The sequence below is a fragment of the Neomonachus schauinslandi genome, chromosome 2, assembly GCF_002201575.2.
Source record: "Neomonachus schauinslandi chromosome 2, ASM220157v2, whole genome shotgun sequence".
In the NCBI taxonomy this organism is placed as follows: domain Eukaryota; kingdom Metazoa; phylum Chordata; class Mammalia; order Carnivora; family Phocidae; genus Neomonachus; species Neomonachus schauinslandi.
Genome location: NC_058404.1, coordinates 2,094,217 through 2,119,033, shown reverse-complemented (window position 1 = coordinate 2,119,033; position 24,817 = coordinate 2,094,217).

Genomic DNA, 24,817 nt, shown 5'->3' with positions numbered 1-24,817 from the left:
CCGCATCGGGCTCCCTGCTCCGCGGGAAGCCTGCTTCTCCCTCTCCCACTCCCCCTGCTTGTGTTCCTGCTCTCGCTGTGTCTCGCTGTCAAATAAATAAATAAAACCTTTAAAAATAAATAAATAAAGCCGATGTGAGCTGGGACAGATAAATGCATAAAATCTGAAAAGATATGGCTGAAATTATGTTTTTGAAAAGTAGATGATAGAGTTATAGGTATAGATATAAAATAAATACAGATGATGCAGGGATAGGCACAGACATGGATGACACAAAGAGAGAGATGAAGATACGGACACACTTATATGGTCTTCCCAAGAGAGCCTGACTGAGCACAGGCCAGGCTGCCATCAATCCCACCAGTGGATCACGCTCTCGGAGGGCTGTCCTGTTTGAGTTCAGACCCGCTGGGTCTTCTCTTACATGAGGCAAACACGGAACAGGAATTACGGCAAGTTCTCCTGGGCAGCACTGTCTCTGGGTCTTGCGGATTGTGCCCTGGGAGAAAGGTCAATGTTTATGAGGACTCTCGTCTCCTTTCCTGATTCTCTTCCCTCTGATACTCTCTCGTAAAACCTCCATGTCACCAGGCCTACAGATCAAGGTTAGCCTGGGACGGCGTCGTTCAAATATCCAGTGATCCAGACTCGACGGGTACGCCGGGGGTGCCTCACTACACCCGCAGTGTCTCGGGCAGCCTGCTCGGCAACAACCATCCTGCTAGCCTGGCGTCACCCTCTCTCTTCACTCGGCTTCCCAGTGGGTGCAGCCACCACCCGCGACGGGGGGCAGGCACCCCCTGGGCTGTCGGGAGGGGAATGTCACCTCCTGCTCAGAGCGCGGCCGTGGGTGTTGCTGTGGCGGCCACTGTTTGGAGAAGCAACTCTTTCGAGGAGGAGTCTTTACCTTTAGATCTGTTCTAATCTCACTGCCATTCCGACTTGCTTCCTCTGAAACAAAATCACTCTATGTTCCTTTCATTTATATAATTCGCTTTTTGAAATTTCTTAGTATCCTTTTTTCTCAAGGGAACTCAAATTTATATTCCCAGAAGAGACTTAATCCATTTTCACTTAACATATGCATCACCGTCATGGGTCTCAAAAGACATTTTGCAATATTCCCATATTAGAAAATATGTAAGATATTTATTAGATCTAGTCCGCATTAACGAGCAAGGGAAAGTTCAGTGATTTGAAATCCGCATTGGTATTTTCCTCTGAATTATGAATAACTTTATCTACAAAGTATTTTATTACATGACTTTGCACATGATTTAGGTCAGGAAAGTAGGAAAGAGAGCTAATGTGTACTGACTGCCTCCTGAACCTATGCGTAATTGAATTTAATCCTCTCCGTGGCTCGCTCGGCCCCTTAAGAACCATTAACCTCACTTTGTAGGTTTTACAGATGAAGAAACAGGCTCCAGAACGGGACCCAGCTTGGCTGGGCTTTCCTGAAGTTAATAACTAGTGACCCAATGGTCTTTCCATTTTACCACATCCTATATCGTATTGTACTTATGAAACGTAAAAATTCACTCCAGGAAAGGAATGGTCAGAAGGCGAGTGTAGGTCCTGGTTCCCTTCACAAGCATTTTAAGGGTATTTCCTGTACACTTCGGTTCAACAATTCAGTCATGGAAGCTGTTGGAAATTTGTAAGAGAAAAGTAAAAACATTGCACAAAGTACAAAGCTGGTGGTGCCATGTTGGTCTGATTGACTAGAAGTCTGGGGTAGCGCCATGAGGTGTGAGTTACATGTGATGTATGCATGAGACGTCCTTTAACACAAATCGCTTGCATATGGTTTCAAAATACCAGCAGCCCAAGACCGGGAAGGCCAGAGTAGGTGCAAAGCATAGGCAAATACCTAACGGACCCATAAGAACTCACTTGGAATCGGGAGTGTGTTAAAGGAGGCTGTTAGGCTGCATTATGAAAAACCCAAGATGCTCAGCGTCCATCGGAGCAAATGAAATCTGAAGAAATGGCACCTTGTGCATAGGAAAACAGTCAGAAGGAAATAAAGTGAGAACTATCTCTCACCCCCTCCCTGGGGGTCCATGTTCGGATTCTATTATCAGTTCACTGGTGCGTACAAGAATACTCTAAACGTAAGCATGCATGTGTAACAAAAAAAAAAAAAAAAAAGAAAAAGAAAATATCAAGTTAGTTGTCTCTGTGAAAGATAAACTATTTAGCAAATACAAGCCCCCTCTGCCCCTGACAGACATGGGAAACCCGTCTTCTTACCTATTTTATTGGTGACTTGTATTGCTTTACACACTCGTCTTAAACTCTAGTCTTTACCTGCTGATGCTTCACCACATCAGATAAGACAATGTGTGACTCATGTGTCCTTCCCTCCTTTTGCGCCTCCAGTAAAGAAAATCACAGCCACCATTTCAATCTGCACCATCCTGTTTACACTTCTGTGTTTGAAAAGATACGTTCTTTCATGTAAGCATGACCTGACTATCAGTTTTCTCCAGTTCTTTCTTGGTGGTGGTAATCCGCCACGAGAAAACAGTAAAAGCAGGGCACACCAACACTCTCTCTCTCTCCTGCCAGTTTGACTGGAGTTACAACTCACATGTGAAGTGTGTGCTCTTGCCAAAACTTTGCCAGTGCATAAGACACTAATTTCCAGCTGGTAGCAGCAATGTCCCCACGTCCTAAGGACACAGTTCGTACGTTTTGGCTATGGTAGCATGCCCCCTATTTCCTACATCCCACCCATGAGGTAGACCAGCGGTGGCCACTGCAAAGGGAGGCCACAGTGCATAATTCCACGTGCGTGATGTGTCACCCATGTCCTTCTTATGGAGGCACCGGTAGACTGCCCCCCCTGTGCATGGGCATGAGGTCCCTGGGACCATTGTGTGAAGATGGAAGGGATGGGGTGGACGCTGAGCAATGTCAACCATTGAGCACTTGAAAGACAAAGACATGACCCAAAAGCATCTGAGGACGAGCTATCAGAGAACGAGGGAACAAAAAAGTTCATAGATAGTAGAAAACAAAGTATAGAAACAGTCAAAAATAATGGAATTATTACGGGTTTAGAGAAAAGAGAGTCAGGAAGAGAAGTTGTTTACAATATCCTTAGGAGGTAGCCCCTAGGATGAAATTGTTGACTTTTTTCTTATATACATATGTGTTTCTGTCTATTAAGGTGTTTTCAAAAGCCTTTCTGGCTGGGGAGAGTCTACTCCTCCCAGGTAGCCAGTTCTTCGAGGTGGCCAAGGCCCAGCCGGGAGCGAGACTGTGATGTGCCCACCAGCCTGTCCAGAGCCATGCCTCCTCCATCTGCCCTGAACCCTGGAAGCAGCATTCCTTTGCCTGAACCACCCCAGGGCCAGGTGTCAGACAACTAGAGACTGCCCCCTAGCCCAAAGCCCAACGAATCTAAACCAGCCAATCCTCAGAGTTCACCACCCCCTGCATGCTTCTCCCATGGAAACTCCAATAAAGTTCACCTCTGGCTCCTGACACCCTGGCCATCCCCACGTGGCCATCCCTCAGTGGCCATCCCCATGTGGCCCTGCGTGGGCGTGCCAACTCTTTCTAGGACCCCTGAGGGTCATAGATTTGGACTTCTTGAGCCTCTGCTCTGCCTCCTGTGACCACACCTGCCTGCCCATCTCATGAAAGTGCACATCACTCTTTGAAACACTTTGCTCAGGGGCTTAGCAAGTGACTGAAATGGAGACAGAAGGATATACCAGTACGTAGGGATGTCTAAACTATGGGAAAGACCAGCGATTTCGTACCAGAGAGGGTTCTGATAGGGAAAGGCATGAACATGTTTTTAAATTGATATGAAGACAATAAATTGAAAAAAATACAAAAGAATGCAAAAAGAATGCCGACTCTACACTCACACACAAGAAAATACACCGGGTGTCCTTTCAAGGCTTTAAGTAGGGTTACAATTTGATCTAATGCTCCTCTCTTAATGACAGGTCTGGCTTCAGCAAGGAGAAAGGATTGTAGAGTGGATAAAAGTTCAGTAAGTCTGACCCAGTAGGAGATTCTTCCATGAATCCAGTTGAGAGACCAATGGCTTGAATCGGCACTAAGGTTGTCAGGAAATAGACACATTAAGGATGCACTGACTGATGAGACATCGAGGCTCAGAACAAAGATGAATCTCAGAAAACTAGATTTTAGGACTGGCTGAGTGGTTGGTGATGCTGCTGATGGAGGTGGGGCTGTGCATGAGTTATTTAACAGAAGGTATAGCAGGGGGGTGAAGCGTGGCTTCTTTTCGGGAGGGAAGTCTGAGACAGCCGAGACCTCAGCATAGAAAGGCAGCAGACGCCGTTCTGAGCTACGGGACCTGCAGACGCTCATCAGGGAGACATGCCACGTACAGATGGTGGTAAGGATTCAGGCGTGGTGGCAAACATAAATCTATGGTGGTCTCAATGTTCATGGTTCTGAAATTTTTCTGACTAGCCCTCAGTCACCAGACTAGAGAAAATGCTTTGTGTGGTCCATCTTACTCTGGGAGTTTGCTAGGATTGTTTGGCAGGAAGATGTAGCTACGAAGAGGTTAAGGGGTTGAGGGTGACTCTGGGGGAGGGGCACTGTGGCTCAGGGGTTCCAGCTGGATGAAGGTCAACTAGAAATGCGAGAACATTGAAACCTGTAACATCAGTTCCTGTACAACGTTTCTCTAGGAATTCGAAGGGAGTAGGTGTGTAGAGAAAGAATAACTATAATGATTAATCACTTTCTATTATTTTATAACAATAGCTTGCACTCATAACATATTAAGCATTATACAGAAGCTGAAACATGCACTGTCTACCTAATATTTATTTTATTAGGGCATGATTTCGTTTATTTGTCAAACCCTTATTGGCTACCTGCTCTGTGTCACATGCCCTTTCATGTCCTGGGAACACAAAGGAGAAAAAGATGGAGAAAATTAGCACCTCCATGAACTCTATCACCTCCTGTGAAAATACAAACAAGCCCTAAACAAATAAATAAACACATATTCTCAGGCACTGAAGAAGTATTATAACTTAAAGCTACGGGAAAGAACAGAGTCTTGTGAAACTAAGACTAACATTTTTGTTCCCTGACATGCTGGAGTAGATTAGAACATGACAGGATACACTATGTTGTGCGGGGAAAAAATCAAAGTGTAAAACGGGCCACAGGTACTGCTCCTACTTCCCTCATCTTGTTCTATTCAGGCCGTCAACAGATTGGATGACACCCACCCTCACTGGAGAGGGCGATCTACTTTAACTGAGTCCACCAGAAACACCCTCAGACACACCAGAAATAATGGTTAATCTGGGCACCTGGGGCCAGTCCCGTGACACAGCCCATTAACCTGTTCTGTCCCCCAGATGGCCAGGCTGGCATCCCGCCTTGCCACGAGCACAGGGAAAACACTTATCCACATCTATCTGTATACGTAAGTTTTTCTTTTGGATCAGAAAAAGCAACATTAATCAGATTCTGTCATTTTAATTCAATTTAAAGACATGTTTATTATCCTTCCTAAAGAAAAAAATTAATAAATGGCCATGATTTGAAAATTGCAACTCTCAACAAAACACAAGGGGAAAAACATTAATACCCACTATACTAAATTCTAATCATTTCCCAGAAACCCTGGCTGGACCAGGAGCTTGAGCAGTCCTCATTTTGCAGAACATTCTGAGAAGTGGTTGCAAGCAAATGCACCAGAGATGGAGGCGCTCAGTCTCCTATATGAAGAGAAACCTGTTAATTCTCAGCAGTGGTTTATTCAACGATTTACTGCAAGGGAATTTAACTAGAAGTGATGCAGCAAAATAAGTTTAACACAGGACACGCAGGTGACCTTGGTCCAGTCCCTGTGGCAGTTTTTCTACGTAATGGTGTCAAAATGGCAGTCTAAGTGTGGGGCAGGCGAGGAGGTGTAGGTCGGAGAACTGCTGGTGTCATAAACTGCTATTAAAAAGCCTGATAAAGGCACGACGGAGGAGAAAGAGACCTTTTTAACAGAGCTAACAAATCTTTTAATACCCACATAATCTTTTCTGAGCTGGTGAGTTTTAGAGGTCAGATGTCTAAAGACTGGAGAAGGAGGACATTCAGCATCTGCTTGCTGAGAAATTGGACACTAACATTTGGTTTCACATTAAATACCAAGATTCACTATCTTATTTTTTTATTGGGGGAGGGGCAGAGGGAGAGGGAAAATATCAAGCTGACTCCACACTGAGTGTGGAGCCCAACGTGGAGCTCGATCTTCAAACCCTGAGATCATGACCTGAGCCAAAACCAAGAGTTGGACGCTCAACCAACGCACCACCCAGGCTCCCCTTGCTATCTTATATTAAGCGTAAAAAGAGTTTATTAATAATTTTCTAAATTTAAATTTTTACTTGTAGTCACTTCTAAGCTATAGGAATGCAAAACATTAGGGACGTTTGAATACATAACTTGTTCGTGCTGTGTAAGAGTCTGGGCTGACTACCTCTGATAGAGAAGAGCCTTGTCCCTTCACCAACAAGCAGAGTCAAGGACAAAGGAGTAAAACAAGACGAGCTTTGTACCACCTGAAGGAAACCTTCAGCATGCATCTCAACACAAACCAAGTCACTTAAGCTTTAATCACCTACAAAACTAGAAGGAAGGAAGAATTAACAAATCAGTTTCTGCATTTAAAATAATTTTCAGAGTTCTTATGATACCAAATCGTATCATAATCATCATTACGCTAGATTTACTGGCTGTTACAGAACACGGCATGTTTGCTTATATTTTAGGTTTCTAAATTGGAGCATGCATGCCTCAGTTACACACACACACACACAAGCACATGCATTAAAGTTTATCATTTAATTTTACTTTTTATTTTTTTCATCATCATGGCACACAATTCTGATATACCAATAATGACTGTTGTTCTGTAGAATGTTAATGTAAATAAATTTCACACTATTTTCTAGAGGTTGTTAAATTTGCCTCTAAGTAACCTGATTTTTAACCAAAATAATATATAAAACTTTGGATCTGGCATAGATCCAAATGTTCAATTGCCTGCCTCCTCTCCTTCCTCCCGTCTTCGTACTACTGTTCTTTTGTTTGTTTTTTTTAATTCTTTCCTGCATTTTATTAGAGTTGCTATTGTTTTTGGCTTTGTTTTAGCAGAGTGTACACTCAGCTAATATGAGGAGAGAAAATAATATCAGAACACCTGTTACAATGAACCTGGTATATTTATATTAGATGCTTAATACTTTCTTATAAGGAACCTAAGACCAATGACTTTTTTTCCTGACTATGAGAGAAATGTGTCAGCACTAGAAGTTAGGCATGGACCGGATTCATCGAGCCAGCTGGTGCATCGTGCACAACATCACATTAATATGATACGCATGTGAGCTCTTCACCACCACCAGAATCCACCATCACGGAGGAGAGGCACCAGACACCACCGCCTGCCTTCACCGTCCCCTCCGTGGTCACACACTCACACACATCAAGGGGCCCGGGCCTGGCCACCGCTGTGGGGTCCGAGACAGAAAACACATGGCCTGCCCTGGAGGAAAGCCCGGTGTCGCTGGAAGGGTAACTTCTAAATTACCCCTCCGAGAATGAACAGAGCAAAGAGTGGAGAAGACAGTGAATTCTGCCAGAGGGACGGGGAGTCAGGAAGCTGTCAGAGACAGGGTGAGTTTGCACTGGGAGTCAATCAAGTAGGAGTCTGTTGGAAGAAAGGGCAGTCGGAGGCTCCATGCAGGAGAAAAACCATGATCAAAGAAAAAGATAGGAGAGCAGTGTTTTCTTCCCAGGCTGCGAAGGGCCAGCAGTGGGACAGGGAGGGGGACAGAGGCGGGTCCTTCTACATTGTGACATTTCCCACCGGCAGGCAGCAACGTGGGCTCTCCTGGCTTTACACCGGTGACATAGATGATGGACTAAAACACCCCGGGATATTCCATCACTTCTTACTAAAAACAGCGTGTGAATGAAGAATCCATCTGTTTGGCAACGATTATGGCGAGGTCTGTGCGCTGGGACAGTTGCGGGCCCTGGGACGCACCCGCGGACAAGGCAGTCTTGCTGTCAGCTAGCTGTCGTTCAGGTCAGAGGTCTGCGCGGGGGGCATGGACACACCAGTTACAGGGTTCTCCTCTCTGTCCGTCTCTCTCTGCATTCCTGTGTCTCTGCCTTTCTGATAAGAGAACTATTAAGACCCCCAGGGGCAAAGGCAGGGGAGACTGAGGGAAAGAATCAGTTCCTCATCATCGATCCATGATTCTTCAACAATGAAGGTCCCGGGGTCACCGAGTTCCTGAAGAGACCTTACTGTGCTCTGCGCACACCACACCATCCCCTGGGTCTCAGGAAGACTGCTCAGCATTGATCAAGCATCTTGCTTAACTTCCCTGAAGGCAGAGTCTGAGGCGAGATGTACACAGCAGGTGATCTACTTGGGATGTGATTCTAAGAAGCAGAGCAAGGGAAGGGGAAATGAGATGACAATGCAGCAGGGTAGGCAGGGAGGGACAAACCTCTCCCCAGCCTCTGAGGGGTGCACAGAGAGCCCCTAGAATTTCCCCTGCAGGATGGGGGGCTGGCCCACCTATTCCAGACTCCCTGCCACAATTACTCTGAGCATCAGCTGAGTCTGTGCACCACAAAGCAGGTTTGCTGGGTATGGAGGAGGCCTTGGGGAGCAAAGGTAAAGAAGCCTGATGTACACCTGTGAGGGATCTGTTGGAGGGGCTGCATGTTCCAGAACCTTCCACCAGAGAGCAGCAGGAATGAGCATGGGGCCAGTGGAGCAGAGCTGCCTCCAGGCATCACGGATTCTGACTCTGAATTATCACAGGAGTCTCTAGTGGACAGGTGCACGGATCCATGGACATCAGGATCCATGGAAATCAGGGATTCTTCCCCAACCTCTGGAGGGGAGCCTTTTCTCAGACAACATCTTGCTATTTGAGATTTACTTTCAAATGACTTCTCCAGGTTCAGACATAACTTTCCTGATAGAAAATGAACATGAGCAACAGCTAGACAGCACTAATGATTAAAATCATAGTCAACAGGAGGGAAAAACACATTCAATGTTAATGTGAGATTTCATCATTATAGTCACCTGTAAATACGCATCTTCTTCACCGCCCCCAGAGAGACAGAGCTCACATAGAGAACTTTACTCTGATTCCTTAATTATGCTTTCCTTAATAGACAACACAACTAAAATTTTAAAAAATCAGTGATGGGGGTCAGAGACACCTATTGAAATGACGATTTTTTTCTAGCCAATAATGAAATCTCCTTAAATCCTGGTTTCCCATCTATGAAACAGGTAATAACTGTTGTCTTAAATATCCCAAAAGGCCGATGTGCTTACCAGAGTCACGTGTGTCCTGGTGCACAAGGACATGATAGCTTCTCTCCGTGCCAGAACAAAGTGGTCCTCAGCATGCTATTCACAGAATTATCTTATTCGGCAGCTGGCATATAAAGTAGACATTTTCAAGTGTTTGTATAAATGTCATTAAGTGTCAGTGAGTGAATAAGCCATCAAGACGACTGCTTGGGTTTCCATGATGCTGTCACTATGTCCATCTGTGCACCTGTTACTTCCATTTGGTAAGTTCTGGGGGGTCTGCCCCAGATGCCCTTCCCTTGCACCCACACCCCCACCCTCAGCCCCACAGTTCCTGTGCAGCCCCCACACTAGATGACTAGGTATGTGAGGTCAAGAGCAATTGAATACTCATCGTTGAACCCTCACACCAACACACATTGAAAACAGAGGAGAAACTTCGTAGATGTTTATTGAACAGAAACTAAAATTTTGGGGTCAGGGGCTCAAAAAAATCAAACTATTTGATGTGTCATGTTAAATCTTTGAGATATGTGATGCCCTCTTAACAGTTTTCAATGAAAACATTGACTATAAATCTAATTAAACCATTCCTAAGAAACCAGGCTATAAAAAATGAGCTTCCTCCCCCTTGTTTTCCAAATTGTATGTGCCCATAAAACAAACCAAATTCTATTTTCAATGCCTATTTTTTAACCATAATAGTTTAAATATTGTCCTGCCCATAATAAATTAAAATTATCTTATCCCTTCCTGTTAGGCACACACTATATTTTAAAACTTGTTTCATGAAAATAATAAGTTCTTAATATATTAAAGTTGAGTCTCAATTGTCAAGTTCAATTATTAAGAGACAGTTCTTTAATATTTGGCCAAGTTTTGACTATGACAAATCTCCCAACCTAATCATAAAACATGGGTATAGATTATAGCCTGTTTTCAAGTGTATCATCAGTCTCTAGTTTCATTAAAATATTAATCTATTTTCTCTATTGTGAATATTTTTAACATTGTGGTTGGAAGGCTTTTCTTTATTAGCAATGACATTGGTCGTAAATTTTGCATTTTTATGATCTTGCCATTTCCCTGCAGATGCTACTATTCATGTAAATATATTTAATAACAGAGCCGGTATAAGGTGACAGTTTCAAGTAGGAAATCATAAAATACAATTCCTCACTGTGTTTTTGGGATGAAAGCCTGCCCTAAAATAGTTATGTATTAAGAATAATACTAGTTTGGGGGGGCGGAGCAAGATGGCGGAGGAGCAGGACACCTGGATTTCGTCTCCTCTCAGGAATTCAGCTGGATAGGGATCAAACCATTCTGAACACCTACAAACTCAACAGGAGATCGAAGAAAAGAAGAGCAACAACTCTCTCATCAGAAAAGCGACCACCTTCTGGAAGGTAGGACGTGTGGAGAAGGGAATCCGAGGTGATATTCGGGAGGATAGACGGCGGGGGAGGGGCCTCCGTCAGCCGCTTCTGGCAAGTGATAGAACCACGGAGCACAAAATCGGAACTTTTAAAAGTCTGCTCTGCCGAGGGTCGTCACTCTGGTGGCTAAGTGGGGGGTGGAACCCTCATGGGACAGTGTGGTCTCAGGACCCTCAGGGTCACAGGAAGACCGGGGGTGACTGAGTGCGGCAGAGCTCCCAGGTATCGGAGCGGGGAAGCCGGCTGCAGAGGCGGAGCCCAGGCGCTGGCTCTCAGCTCGGGGTGGCCATCAACCGTGATCCGCGGCACAGTCGGGCCCCTGCTCCTCCAGCAGGGACCCAACAAGCGGCAGATCCGGGGAGACTCACCTTCCTCCCCCGGGAGGAGCCGCGCGTGAGTGCGCCGCAGGGATCTGCTGGGTTTGGAGACTCCACCCGGGGTCGGGTGCCAGAGACAGAAACGCGCGGTCACAGGCCGGGTGAGCACGGAGTGCGGCTGGAGACCGGGGAGACGGGAGTGACTGGCGGCTTTTCTCTGGGGGCTCACTGAGGAGCAGGGCCCCGAGTTCTCGGCTCCTCCACGGCGGAGATTGGGAGGCCGCCATTTTCACTCTCCGCCTCCAAAGCTGTACGGGAAACTTGCAGGGAACAAAAGCCCTGGAGAGCAAACCCGAGCAGATTACTTAGCCGGGAGGGGGCAAGGGCGGGGCAATTCTGCCTCCGGCAGAGACATTTGGAAACCACGGCAACAGGCCCCTCCCCAGAAGATCAGCGAGAACAGCCAGCCAAGACCAAGTTTACCCATCAATGAGAACGGCAGAACTCCAGCGCTAGGGGAATACTGCACATAGAATTCATGGCTTTTTTACCATGATTCTTTAGTCTTTCAAAGTTAATTTTTTTTAACTGTCTTTTTTTCTTTTTTTTCTTTTTGAATTTTTCTTTTTCCCTTTTTCAACCAACATCTTATCAATCCCTTTTTAAAAAAAAAAATTTTTATTTTTCATTTTAGAGTCATATTCTATCCCTTCATAGTAGTTACCCGTATTTTTGGCTTATATATATAAGTTGTTCTCTCGTTAAAATTTTGAGATACTTTCTTCTAACAGATTAAAATATACCCTAAATCTCTAGTATATGGTGTTTTCTATTCCCCTGCCTGATCACATTCTCTCCCTTTTTTTTTCTTTTTTCTTTTTTTAATTCCTCTTCTTTCTTTTCTCAAACAACTTCTTATCAATTCCTTTTATAAAATTTTTTATAATTTCCATCTTTACAGTCATATTCTATCCCTTCATCATATCAACCCTTATTTTTGTACATATATAAGTTTTCCTTTCTTTAAAATTTTGGGAGGCACTTTCTTCTAAAAGACCAAAATACACCCCAAATCTAGTGTGTGGCACTGATCTATATACCAGCCTGATCATATTTGATCACATTCTGGTTTTTTTGTTGCTGTTGTTTTGTTTTGTTTGTTTTTGTTTTTATCTTTATCTTTTTCTTTTTTTTCTTTTTCTTTTTTCTCTCTTTCCCTTTCATTTCCCACTGCTTCAGGTTTTTTCTGATTTGTTTAGAGTATATTTTCTGGGGACGTTGTTACTCTGCTAGCATTTTGTTCTCTCATTAATCTATTCTCCTCTGCGCAAAATGCCAAGACGGAAAAAATCACCTCAACAAAAAGAACAAGAGGTAGTACCGACTGCCAGGGACCTACTCAATACGGACATTAGTACGATGTCAGATCTAGAGTTCAGAATCATCACTTTAAAGATACTAGCTGGGCTTGAAAAAAATATGGAAGTTATTAGAGAAACCCTTTCTGGAGAAGTAAAAGAACTAAAATCCAACCAGATAGAAATCAAAAAGGCTATTAATGAGGTGCAATCAAATATGGGGGCGCTAACTGCTAGAATAAATGAGGCAGAAGAGAGAATCAGTAATATAGAAGATGAAATGATGGAAAATAAAGAAGCTGAGAAAAAGAGAGATAAACAACTACTGGATCACGAGGGCAGAATTCGAGAGATAAGCGATACCATAAGACGAAACAACATTAGAATAATTGGGATCCCAGAAGAAGAAGAAAGAGAGAGAGGGGCAGAAGGTATAATGGAGCAAATTCTAGCAGAGAACTTCCCTAGTTTGGGGAAGGAAACAGGCATCAAAATCCAGGAAGCACAGAGAACCCCTCTCAAAATCAATAAAAATAGGTCAACACCCCGAGATCTAATAGTAAAACTTACGAGTCTCATAGACAAAGAGAAAATCCTGAAAGCAGCTCGGGAGAAGAGATATGTAACCTACAAGGGTAGAAACATTAGATTGGCAACAGACCTATCCACAGAGACCTGGCAGGCCAGAAAGGACTGGCAGGATATATTCAGAGCACTAAATGAGAAAAATATGCAGCCAAGAATACTCTATCCAGCTAGGCTGTCATTGAAAATTGAAGGAGAGATAAAAAGCTTCCAGGACAAACAAAAACTAAAGGAATTTGCAAACACAAAACCAGCCCTACAGGAAATCTTGAAAGGGGTCCTCTAAGCAAAGAGAGAGCCTAAAAGCAACATAGACCAGAAAGGAACACAGACAATAGACGGTAACAGTCACCTTACAGGCAATACAATGGCACTAAATTCCTATCTTTCAATAGTTACCCTGAATGTAAATGGGCTCAATGCCCCAATCAAAAGACACAGGCTATCAGACTGGATTAAAAAACAAGACCCATCGATATGCTGTCTGCAAGAGACTCATTTTAGACCCAAAGACAGCCCCAGATTGAAAGTGAGGGGGTGGAAAACCATTTACCATGCTAATGGACACCAAAAGAAAGCCTGGGTGGCAATCCTTATATCAGACAAATTAGATTTTAAACCAAAGACTGTAATAAGAGATGAGGAAGGACACTATATCCTACTTAAAGGGTCTATCCAACAAGATCTAACAATTGTAAATATCTATGCCCCTAACATGGGAGCAGCCAATTATATAAGGCAAGTAATGACGAAAGCAAAGAAACACATTGACAACAATACAATAATAGTGGGGGACTTTAACACCCCCCTCACGGAAATGGACAGATCATCTAAGCAGAAGATCAACAAGGAAATAAAGACTTTAAATGACATACTGGACCAAATGGACTTCACAGACCTATTCAGAACATTCCACCCCAAAGCAACGGAATACACATTCTTCTCTAGTGCCCATGGAACATTCTCCAGAATCGATCACATCCTAGGTCATAAATCAGGTCTCAACCGGTACCAAAGATTGGGATCATTCCCTGCCTATTTTCAGACCACAATGCTTTGAAACTAGAACTCAATCACAAGAGGAAAGTCGGAAAGAACTCAAATACATGGAGGCTAAAGAGCATCCTACTGAAGAATGAATGGGTCAACCAGGAAATTAAAGAAGAAATAAAAAAATACATGGAAACCAATGAAAATGAAAACACAACTATTCAAAATCTTTGGGATGCAGCAAAGGCAGTCCTAAGAGGAAAGTATATAGCAATACAAGCCTTTCTCAAGAAACAAGAAAGGTCTCAAGTATACAACCTAACCCTACACCTAAAGGAGCTGGAGAAAGAACAGCAAATAAAGCCTAAACCCAGCAGGAGAAGAGAAATAATAAAGATCAGAGCAGAAATCAATGAAATAGAAACCAAAAGAACAGTAGAACAGATCAATGAAACTAGGAGCTGGTTCTTTGAAAGAATTCACAAGATTGATAAACCCCTGGCCAGACTTATCAAAAAGAAAAGAGAAATGACCCAAATCAACAAAATCATGAAAGAAAGAGGAGAGATCACAACCAACACCAAAGAAATACAAACAATTATAAGAACATATTATGAGCAACTCTATGCCAGCAAATTCGATAACCTGGAAGAAATGGATGCATTCCTAGAGATGTATCTACTACCAAAACTGAACCAGGATGAAATAGAAAACCTGAAAAGACCTATAACCACTAAGGAAATTGAAGCAGTCATCAAAAATCTCCCAAAAAACAAAAGCCCAGGGCCAGATGGCTTCCCAGGGGAATTCTACCAAACATTTCAAGAAGAATGAATACCTATTCTTCTGAAACTGTTCCAAAAAATAGAAATGGAAGGAAAACTTCCAAACTCATTTTATGAGGCCAGCATTACCTTGATCCCAAAACCAGACAAAGACCCCATCAAAAAGGAGAATTACAGACCAATATCCCTGATGAACATGGATGCAAAAATTCTCACCAAAATACTAGCCAATAGGATCCCACAGTACATTAAAAGGATTATTCACCATTACCAAGTGGGATTTATCCCTGGGCTGCAAGGTTGGTTCAACATCCGCAATTCAATCAATGTGATACAATACATTAACAAAAGAAAGAACAAGAATCATATGATCCTCTCAATAGATGCAGAAAAAGCTTTTGACAAAGTACAGCATCCTTTCTTGATCAAAACTCTTCAGAGTATAGGCATAGAGGGTACATACCTCAATATCATAAAAGCCATCTATGAAAAACCTACAGCGAATATCATTCTCAATGGGGAAAAACTGAGAGCTTTCCCCCTAAAGTCAGGAACACGACAGGGATGTCCACTATCACCACTGCTATTCAACATAGTATTGGAAGTCCTAGCCACAGCAATCAGACAACAAAAAGAAATCAAAGGCATCCAAATTGGCAAAGAAGAAGTCAAACTCTCACTCTTTGCAGACGATATGATACTTTATGTGGAAAACCCAAAAGACTCCACCCCAAAACTGCTAGAACTCATACAGGAATTCAGTAAAGTGGCAGGATATAAAATCAATGCACAGAAATCAGTTTCATTCCTATACACCAACAACAAGATGGAAGAAAGAGAAATTAAGGAGTCGATCCCATTTACAATTGCACCCAAAACCATAAGATACCTAGGAATCAATCTAACCAAAGAGGCAAAGGATCTGTACTCAGAAAACTATAAAATACTCATGAAAGAAATTGAGGAAGACACAAAGAAATGGAAAAACGTTCCATGCGCATGGATTGGAAGAACAAATATTGTGAAGATGTCAATGCTACCTAGAGCAATCTACACATTCAATACAATCCCCATCAAAATACCATCCACTTTTTTCAAAGAAATGGAACAAATCATCCTAAAATTCATATGGAACCAGAAAAGACCCCGCATAGCCAGAGGAACGTTGAAAAAGAAAAGCAAAGTCAGTGGCATCACAATCCGGACTTCCAGCTCTATTACAAAGCTGTCATCATCAAGACAGCATGGTACTGGCACAAAAACAGACACATAGATCAATGGAACAGAATAGAGAGCCCAGAAATGGACCCTCAACTCTATGGTCAACTCATCTTTGACAAAGCAGGAAAGAATGTCCAATGGAACAAAGACAGTCTCTTCAACAAATGGTGTTGGGAAAATGGGATAGCCACATGCAGAAGAATGAAACTGGACCATTTCCTTACACCACACACAAAAATAGACTCCAAATGGTTGAAAGACCTCAATGTGAGACAGGAGTCCATCAAAATCCTAAAGGAGAACACTGGCAGCAACCTCTTTGACCTCAGCCGCAGCAACTTCTTCCTAGAAATATCGCCAAAGGCAAGGGAAGCAAGGGCCAAAATGAACTATTGGGACTTCATCAAGATAAAAAGCTTTTGCAAAGCAAAGGAAACAGTCAACAAAACCAAAAGACAACCGACAGAATGGGAGAAGATATTTGCAAATGACATATCAGATAAAGGGCTAGTATCCAAAATCTATAAAGAACTCATCAAACTCAACACCCAAAGAACAAAGAATCCAATCAAGAAATGGGCAGAAGACATGAACAGACATTTTTCCAAAGAAGACATCCAAATGGCCAACAGACACAGGAAAAAGTGCTCAATATCGCTCGGCATCAGGGAAATCCAAATCAAAACCTCAATGAGATATCACCTCACACCCGTCAGAATGGCTAAAATTAACAAGTCAGGAAAGGACAGATGTTGGCGGGGATGCGGAGAAAGGGGAACCCTCCTACACTGTTGGTGGGAATGCAAGCTGGTGCAGCCACTCTGGAAAACTGTATGGAGGTTCCTCAAAAAGTTGAAAATAGAGCTACCATATGATCCAGCAATTGCACTACTGGGTATTTACCCCAAAGATACAAAAGTAGGGATCTGAAGGGGTACGTGCACCCCGATGTTTATAGCAGCAATGTCCACAATAGCCAAACTGTGGAAAGAGCCAAGATGTCCATCAACAGATGAATGGATAAAGAAGAGGTGGTATATATATACAATGGAATATTATGCAGCCATCAAAAGGAATGAGATCTTGCCATTTGCAACGACGTGGATGGAACTGGAGGGTATTATGCTGAGCGAAATAAGTCAAACAGAGAAAGACATATATCATATGATCTCACTGATATGAGGAATTCTTAATCACAGGAAACAAACTGAGGGTTGCTGGAGTGGGGGGTGGGGTGGGAGGGATGGGGTGACTGGGTGATAGACACTGGGGAGGGTATGTGCTCTGGTAAGTGCTGTGAATTGTGCAAGACTGTTGAATCTCAGATCTGTACCTCTGAAACAAATAATGCAATATATGTTAAGGGAAAAAAAAGAAGAAGAAGAAGGTAGCGGGAGGGGAAGAATGAACCGGGGGAAATCGGAGGGGTAGACGAACCATGAGAGACGATGGACTCTGAAAAACAAACAGGGTTCTAGAGGGGAGGGGAGTGGGAGGATGGGTTAGCCTGGTGGTGGGTATTGAGGAGGGCACATTCTGCATGGAGCACTGGGTGTTATGCACAAACAATGAATCATGGAACACTTCATCTAAAACTAATGATGTAATGTATGGGGATTAACATAAGAATAAAAATAAATAAATGAATAAAGTGAAAAATACTTATGTATTAAAAAAAAAAGAATAATACTAGTTTCATTCTACCTTAACTGAGTTCATTTTAGCACTCCCAGGAGCCCACCAATGGTTTTGCTCCTGATTTAGGGGTGTCTTGGTATGGAAATTACCTCCTCATGATGCCAAATATAGTAGATAGAAAATGTCATCCAAAATGAATACAAATACATTTTTAGAAGTCCTGAAGTCAGTGGGATCCTATGGACAAGGACTCACATGCCCGTTTTAGCCCAAGGCCACATCTCCATCATCTCCATCATCCCCATCTCTGGCTCCGCCCCCCCCACCCCAACATGAGTCCTCCAGCCAGGGCAGGTGTCAGTCACTGGGACTGGGGTCGTATCCCTTACAAGACACAGAGTGCTGCAATATTTTGACAGTTTAAGGCTCCTTTTCTTTTTTTTTTTTTTAAGATTTTATTTATTTATTTGACAGAGGGAGACACAGTGAGAAAGGGAACACAAGCAGGGGGAGCGGGAGAGGGAGAAGCAGGCTTCCCGCCGAGCAGGGAGCCCGACGCGGGGCTCGATCCCAGGACCCTGGGACCATGACCTGAGCCGAAGGCAGACGCTTAACGACTGAGCCACCCAGGTGCCCCTAAGGCTCCTTTTCTTGACATTGTTACAGTAATTATAGATTTATTTTCAATCTTTCACCAAGTGACATTTTTAAAAATTACTTCAGATAGCACCATGAAACCCCTTTGCTGTTTATTACCTGACAACTAGAATGGATTTGTCTCTCGACTCATAGTGCAGAGCTATTCCTGGGATGGATGCAATTATCAGATGGATATGTACAAAACAGAAATTCTGTTGTAGCTGGATTGCTTTTTTTCTTTTAAAATTAACTCTGATAGCTTGATCCTGAATGAGAAAATCAAGACCCATTTTGAAATAATGAAGATATAAAAATGATGACTACAGTGGTTGTTTATCATTTGGCAAAAATGAATAATGGAAAATTAGCAGACCTGTGCTTTTTATCATCATACTTTAAATACTGATTTTAGGGTGGGTTTCATATTTACTTAATTAAATAAGATACTAGAAATGAAACATTTAGAACAGCCTCTGGCACACAGCAGGAGCTCAAAAGATTGTATATTTTGCATTTGCACACATTTTTGTCAATGTATTCTTTTTTTTAATATTTTATTTATTTTATTTGACAGAGAGAGAGAACACAAGCAAGGGGAGCGGCAGAGGCAGAGGGAGAAGCAGGCTTCCCGCGGAGCAGGGAGCCCGATGTGGGGCTCGATCCCAGGACCCTGGGATCATAACCTGAGTCGAAGGCAGATGCTTAACCGACTGAGCCACCCGGGCGCCCCTGTCAATGTTTTCTTATGTCCCATTTCACATCTACCTGCATTTTATGGGAAACACTGAGCCCTTTTGTGCAACATAAAAATAAATTTACTTCTGAAATATAAAGCAATAGTACTCTTTTAAGTAAAATTGATACATTTAGAGTCTTCAATATTATGATTTCTGTACTAAAAGTGTTTTCCTTGGTTACAGTAATGCAGTGATAAAACTCCATACTGAACATAATGTGCAGCTTGATTAGTTTCCTTCTGATTGGTTTTACAAGAACACCTAGGTAACGCAACGCAACTGAGTTGCATTTCAAATATTTATGTTGGGGTAGAGTGGGAGACACATGGTTACAGGGAGCCTTCAAAATCCCTCACATTTCATCAGCTCTCCTTCCCAATCACTGATATTCTTATTGCACCTGTTCATTAAGATTGCTGCCTTGAAACACTTCCGCTAACTGCCTTAGGAGACTAGGCAACAGCACGCAATGCTTCCAACAGAACGTGATCTACAAAAACAGCAGAAGGCAAAGTGGCGTATGAAGGACAATTGTTGAGTATCGCGAATTGTCTGAAGCTGTGGAAAGCAGGCTGAAGAGAAATGAGCAAAAAGAAGCATCCATTATTGACTTAAGGTAATGGTACTATACGTTTCCTATAGTTACAAAATTTCTGTAAGGTTAATATCATTTCACAAGTTAACAAGAAAATGTATGACTGAAAGATTCCATCAAGTGCCCGAAGCTCCTGCTGCAACCGAATCCCGAGGAGGACATCTGCCCCATCCACACTTACCCTGCGGCTCTGGGTCTTAGACCCAAGGCCGTTCAGAAGCTTTGTCAGAAAAGGAGCATCTGCCCATCAAGTTCATTTACCTCGCAGCAGGGATCATTCAAATGGGAAGGGAAATTGGACTTCTTAGAGCAGAGTCTTCAGAATGTCACTCTTCTGAAGGAAATTTGCAGTGGAATCCCAAAAGGAATATTTGGTATGTGGCATTGAATTAAAATTGTCTAGCTCCATAACAAAAAGTGCTTTCCTATCTAGGAATGTACATTTTTTATGTGGCTAATTGCTTTCACTAGATAATTTGAAAATTTAATTATGGTGGTAATGTAGCTGGTCGGTGAGCACACTGGGAAATGGGAGAGAAAGGAGCTGTGGACGGCTTCGTGTCCAGGGTCATATCTGTAAGAGATTTAAGGATAATATATTCATGCCTCTGAACTGACAAATTGGGATATTGAAGCCACATATGTGAACTAATTTGCCTAAAACACCCAGCTTATTAAATGCCGTGTGGAAGCTAGAACTCAAGTGCTGAGATTTCCAGTTCAATGATTTCTTCATAAGCCATGGATCCCTTCTTTAAGCCATTCATCAAAACTAGTTAAATAAACAAAGGAATGAATCGATTAAGGCTCGGAATGCAAATTATGTTCAAACTTAATTCTATAAGGAACAGCTTTCCTCTCTGCTCTGCCTTCAGACTGCCCATCTGCTGCCAGGGGTAGGAAATCCTCCTCCTCTCTGCCCTTCAGAAATCACCCCAGGCGCTCTTAGACGGAGCACCTGAGCACTGAGTGCTGAGCCATCCCCTCCCTTGAGAGACATGGTGTAAACATTTGGACATAACCTGCTAAAACACTGAAAAACACCTTCCTGAAGTCAACAATTAGGTTGGAAAGATAAGCTCAAAAAAAGAGAATAAAGAGAGCAATCAGGAAATAATAACCTTTTTGTTTGATAAACCTAATGGGCTTTTAAAGTGTTAGATACCTTGATGGATATATGACAAGGATCTTTCACTGTCAAAAGTTTCTTTTAATTTCTCTTTTTTTTACATTCAATTTTAAATGGAATCTAAGATAAAACTACTATAAGTTTTTTTTTTAATTATGGTAATACCAGATTAATTAAATTACTATTTTAATCATAGGATACTTACATTAAAACACACTAGTAATAGCTTCTTGGAAGACTTTGTCCACAGATACAGACTCTAGTTATGGGGTGAATAAGTCACGGGGATGAAAGGCCCAGCGCAGGGAATAGAGTGAATGGTGCCGGAAGAGTGCGACGGGGTGACAGACGGTGGTTACTCCCATGCTGAGCACCACACAATGTGGACAGTTTCAAATCACAGCATTGTACACCTGAAACTAATGTAACATTGTGTGCCAACTATACTCAAAAATCAAGGTTTTTATGACACAAAAAACAAATAACAGACTGCGCACAAACAGCTATGAAATTAGTCAAAATACGATAAAGATCAGGTCAGGTGTTTGCAACAAGTTGGTCATTTGTTCTGCTTGAAATTACGTAAGGGCTCCATGCTGAGCTAATACACAATTTAATGTGTTCCTACAAACATGTTAGGAGGGGTGATCTAAGGAACTGCTTCTGGTACAAACCTGAAAAGACTAGATTTAAAAATAAAAAGTAAAAAAAAAAAAAAGAAAACCAAAAATAAAAATCCAATCTTTAAGAACATGTCAGAGCTGCAGAAAAAACTGGAGACCAAGAAGGAAGAGAAAACTTGAACTCGGGGTCTGAGGAGATGTTTCCCTGGAGACACTGCATGAGGACATGTGTTTTAAGGGACTTACCCTGAACTGGAGACAGGAGGCGAAGCTTCCAACTCCAGTGGAAGGTAGACGGGTTGGTTAGAGACTCGCGCAGAAAGCCACTGGTCCAGTAGGTCGGCAGTGCTGGTGGATAAACTGAGGAAGTTAAATAAAATCCATCACAGGGAGAACAAAGGATGTCCACTCCTGTGTGCCTCCTGTCTGAGCAGCAGAGGGAAAGCAAGGACTGGACTCTGTGCTATCCTGATCATTACCCTGCATACTACAAAGCTTAGCTACAAATTTACAGTGCCAAAATTGTCCCAAAGTTGCAATCATCTTCCCACTATTTTGTTTTAAATTTTAGACTTTTTTAGTACAGTTTTAAGTTCAAAGCAACTTTGAATAGAAGGCACCGAGAGTTCCCATGTACGTCCTGCCCCCGCCACACACACACAGCCTCCCCCTCCAGCAGCATCCCCTCTGGATGGTGCATTTGTCACCACTGATGAGCCCGCGTGGACAATTGTCATCCCCCAGAGTCCACAGTCTACATCAGGGTCGCTGCTGGTGGTGCACGCTCTGTGGGTTTGCACAAGTGTGTGAGGACACGTACCCACCGTGACAGGGTCACACGGAGTGGTCTCACTGCCCGAAACCCTCTGTGCTCCGCCTGCTCACCCTCCGTCCTCCCACAGCCCTGGTAAGTACTCATCTTTTTACTGTCTCCGTAGTTTTATCTTTTCTAGAATGCCATAGAATTGAAATCGTACAGTACGTAGATCTTCAGATTGGCCTCTTTCACTTATTGATATGCATTTAAGAGTCCTCCATGTCTCTTGTGTTGCTTTTGTTCCTTTGTCAAAGAAAATTTGGTCATATTTATGCAGGTCTATTTCTGTGCTCTCTACTTCGTTCCATTGATCTATTTGTCTCTTTCATGGATGCCATATTGTCCTGATTAGTGTAGCTTTATGGTCAAATCTTTTTTTTTTTTTTTTTAAGATTTTATTTATTTGTCAGAGAGAGAGAGAGAACAAAGGCAAGGGCAGCGGCTGGCAGATGGAGAAGCAGGCTCCCTGCTAAGCAAGGAGACTAATGTGGGACTAGAACCCAGGACCCCGGGATCATGACCTGAGCTGAAGGCAGACACTTAACCGACTGAGCCACCCAGGCCTCCCTTTACAGTCAAATCTTAAAGTTGGGTAATGTGAGTTCTCCAACTTTGTTCTCCTTCAATACTATGCCCACTAAAATTTTAAACTTAAATGATCTCTGGCTGGTGATGGCCATTGACACCCAACAGAATTAAACGTGAACTCTCTCTAGAAGAATTCCCATATAGAATTCCCGAGGAATCCGGGCATGCCCATGTCCGTGTATGCACAAGTTCCCAGACAGCCACTAATACACAAACCAAAATTGCCACAATGAAGAAACAAGCCATCATGTCTCATAGTCAACACAGCAATAAATGGCAACATCCAGCCAGTGAAATGGTCAAGATTCTTGAGTTATCAACTACAGAATATAAAAAGACTGTGTTTCAGTTAGTTAAATAAATAAAAGGAGGAGCTTACGGGTGATGGAGAAATTATCAAAATGGACGAAGCAGTTTTGAGAGGAAATCAAATAGAACTTCCAGGGACAAAAACTAGTCCAATGGAAAGAAGCTCAAGGAACAGGAAAAGCCACAGATGGGACACAGCCCAGGAGAACATCAGTCAGCTGCAGTGCGGCCGAGGCTCGACCCAAAAACCCCAGGATTCATTTACTGATGTTCCAGGAAGGAGAAAGGGCAGAGGTGGTGATGTGTTGGAAAGGCACTAATAATCACCTATGAGTTAAAACTTGTCAAAGATGGCCACTTATGTAGGAACTAAATTTCAGTTAGATTCAAAATTACCAAAAGTCCTCAAGGAACTCAATCTAAAAAATGCTGAAAGGTAAAAAAAAAAAAAAAAAAAAAAAAAAAAAAAAAAAAAGATCATTTCTCACTGTTCAATTACTAGGCAAAAAATGACAAAAAAATGAGAAATACAATTATTCTCTTCCGTGGATGTCTCTGGAAAGATTTTTATTTTTTTTGCTCTTCTAATAATGTATCATTTCCTAAAAATTAATGACATTTAATTTTAACAGGACTTAACCATGATCTTACTCACAGGCATCATTTTACTATGTTCACTTGTTATAAATTGCATACATTGACCTTAAGCCTTAGAGGTTTTCACAGTAAAATACTACTTACCTGAATTTCATTTGGACTTTTTTTATACCTATATAAAACTTCTGCTTTTGTCCTTAAAGAATTTTATGAAATAAATTTTCTGTTACTTGACATGGGCTTATTGTAATTGATTCAGTGATCTTATACAGATTTATTTCTTGAAAATATTTCAAAAGTCAAAAAGCTATGTCAAGTAGATATCAAACTGTACATTTATTAAAAGTATGCTTTGTTGCTTGAAAGTATCAAACAATGTCAGTAGTCATGCTAATATGTGTATCTGTTAGGTAAATACTGTTAAAGCTTGAGCATATCTAAATACCAACAAAAAACTTCAAATGGTCCGTCATGACATACATGGAAGTTGTCGCTCATTCTTTTTTTTAATATTTACTTATTTTAGAGAGAGAGAGACAGCACAAACAGGAGGAGCAGATGGAGGAGAGAAAATCCCAGACTCCCCACTGAGCACAGAGCCCGGTGTGGGACTCGATCCCATGACCTCGAGATCACGACATGAGCCAAGACCAAGGGTCAGACACTCAACCGACTGAGCCACCCACGTGCCCGTCAGTCATTCCTTTAAGTAAAAAATCACTTTCTATGAAAAAGTGGTCAGTCCTGCTTGCCAACCCTACAATCACACCGTGCTTTTCTGTAAGACAAGCATGGTATTTTGTTATGCGTTGGAAGGACTTCACATTAGTTATGCAGAGCATTTAAAAGGCATGTATTTGGCAAGGATATTTTGAAGTGAAACTGATCATTTATCATATTTAAATGTTTATGCAAATGTGTGCGGGTGAAGAAGGCTGACCCCTACTGCAGATGGGTCCTGCACTCCTACCTGCATGATTGGAACCACCACCAACACAGGAAGGACAGGTGACATCCTACTTGATGGGACCGTCATAAAAACAGTTCCATTATGTAAGGATCTTGGATGCAAATGGGTCTGTGTACCAT